The sequence below is a fragment of the Arachis duranensis genome, chromosome 4 (genome assembly GCF_000817695.3).
Source record: "Arachis duranensis cultivar V14167 chromosome 4, aradu.V14167.gnm2.J7QH, whole genome shotgun sequence".
In the NCBI taxonomy this organism is placed as follows: domain Eukaryota; kingdom Viridiplantae; phylum Streptophyta; class Magnoliopsida; order Fabales; family Fabaceae; genus Arachis; species Arachis duranensis.
In genome coordinates, this window is record NC_029775.3 from 37,168,568 (window position 1) to 37,170,860 (window position 2,293).

At 38.8% G+C, this 2,293-nt stretch overlaps 1 non-coding gene across 1 annotated transcript; it reads right to left on the reverse strand.

The window, feature by feature from the left end:
• Positions 1-1,035: 1,035 nt before the first annotated feature.
• On the reverse strand, positions 1,036-1,143 carry LOC127746906 (small nucleolar RNA R71). Its single transcript, XR_008008718.1, has one exon. It is a non-coding gene; the product is annotated as a small nucleolar RNA R71 (small nucleolar RNA).
• Positions 1,144-2,293: the final 1,150 nt, after the last annotated feature.

Genomic DNA, 2,293 nt, shown 5'->3' on the forward strand with positions numbered 1-2,293 from the left:
GCCAAGTTATTAATTTTCAAAATCAAATCTTTTAAAATTGTTTTCAAATCATATCTTTTCAATCATATCTTTTTAAAACCATAACTTTTCAATCAAATCTTTTTAATCACATCTTTTTCAAAATAATTTTCAATCATGTCTTTTTAAAATTCTAATTTCAAAAATCTTTTTCAAAAAATCACTTGATTTCTTTCCCACTTTTAATTTTCGAAAATTATCAATCAATTTTTCAAAATGTTTTTAAAATCTTTTTAATTAATTTTCGAAAAAAATTTCTTCCTCTCTTCTCACATCCTTCTGTTTATGGAGTACCACTCCTTCTCAATGCACAATTCGAACTCCATCTAATTAAGTTCGAATTCTTCTCCTTCTTCTTTCTATTTTTCTTTTCCTCTGACACCTCAAGGAATCTCTATACTGTGACATAGAGGATTCCACATTTTCTTGTTCTCTTCTTTTTCATATGAGCAGGAACAAAGACAAAGGCATTCTTGTTGAAGCTGACCCTGAACCTGAAAGGACCTTGAAGCGAAAGCTAAGAGAAGCTAAGGAACAACTCTCTGTAGAGGACCTAACAGAATTCTTCAAAGAAGAAGAACCCATGGCAGCCGAAAACAACAACAATACAAGGAAGGTGCTGGGTGACTTTATTGCACCTACTCCCGACTTCTATGGGAGAAGCATCTCTATCCCTGCCATTGGAGCAAACAACTTTGAGCTTAAGCCTCAATCAGTTTCTCTAATGCAACAGAATTGCAAGTTCCATGGACTTCCATTGGAAGATCCTCATCAGTTCTTAGCTGAATTCTTGCAAATCTGTGACATTGTTAAGACTAATGGGGTTGACCCTGAGGTCTACGGACTTATGCTATTCCCTTTTGTTGTAAGAGACAGAGCTAGGACATGGTTGGACTCACAACCTAAAGAAAGCCTGGACTCATGGGAAAAGCTAGTCAATGCCTTCTTGGCAAAGACTCTTGGGAAAAGCTAGTCAATGCCTTCTTGGTAAAGTTCTTTCCACCTCAAAAATTGAGTAAGCTTAGAGTGGAAGTCCAAACCTTCAGACAGAAGGAAGGAGAATCCCTCTATGAAGCTTGGGAAAGATTCAAACAATTAATCAGAAAATGTCCTTCTGACATGCTTTCTGAATGGAGCATCATAGGTATTTTCTATGATGGTCTCTCTGAACTATCCAAGATGGCTTTGGATAGCTCTGCTGGAGGATCTCTTCATCTGAAGAAGACGCCTACAGAGGCTCAAGAGCTAATTGAAATGGTTGCAAATAACCAATTCATGTACACTTCTGAAAGGAATCCTGTGAACAATGGGACTAATCAGAAGAAAGGAGTTCTTGAGATTGACACTCTGAATGCCATATTGGCTCAGAATAAGATATTGACTCAACAAGTCAATTTGATTTCTCAAAGTCTGTCTGGAATGCAAAATGCACCAAGCAGTACTAAGGATGCTTCATCTGAAGAAGAAGCTTATGATCTTGAGAACCCTTCAATGGAAGAGGTGAATTACCTAGGAGAACCCTATGGAAACACCTATAATTCTTCATGGAGAAATCACCCAAATTTCTCATGAAAGAATCAAGAGAGACCTCAACAAGGTTTCAACAATAATGGTGGAAGAAACAGGTTTAGCAATGGCAAGCCTTTTCCATTATCTTTTCAGCAACAGACAGAGTATTCTAAGCAGAACCCCTCTGACTTAGTAACCATGGTCTCTGATCTAATCAAAACCACTCAAAGTTTCATGACTGAAACAGGATCTTCCATTAGGAATTTGGAGGCACAAGTGGGACAGCTAAGCAAGAAAATTACTGAACTCCCTCCAAGTACTCTTCCAAGCAATACAGAAGAAAATCCAAAAGGAGAGTGCAAGGCCATCAACATGGCCGAATTTGGAGAGGAAGGAGAGGAAGTGAACGCCACTGAGGAAGACCTCAATGGGCATGCACTGACCTCCAATGAGTTCCCTAATGAGGAACCATGGGAATCTGAGGCTCAAAATGAAACCATAGAGATTCCATTGGACTTACTTCTGCCATTCATGAGCTCTGATGAGTATTCTTCCTCTGAAGAGGATGAGTATGTCAATGGCAGACAATTCAAGAAAACAAGCTTATGGACTTGTAGAGGATGTTTTGGTGAAGATTGAAGGCCATTACATCCCTACTGATTTCATAGTCCTAGAGACTGGGAAGTGCATGGATGAAAACATCATCCTTGGCAGACCCTTCCTAGCCACAGCAAAGGCTGTGATTGATGTTGATAGAGGTGAACTG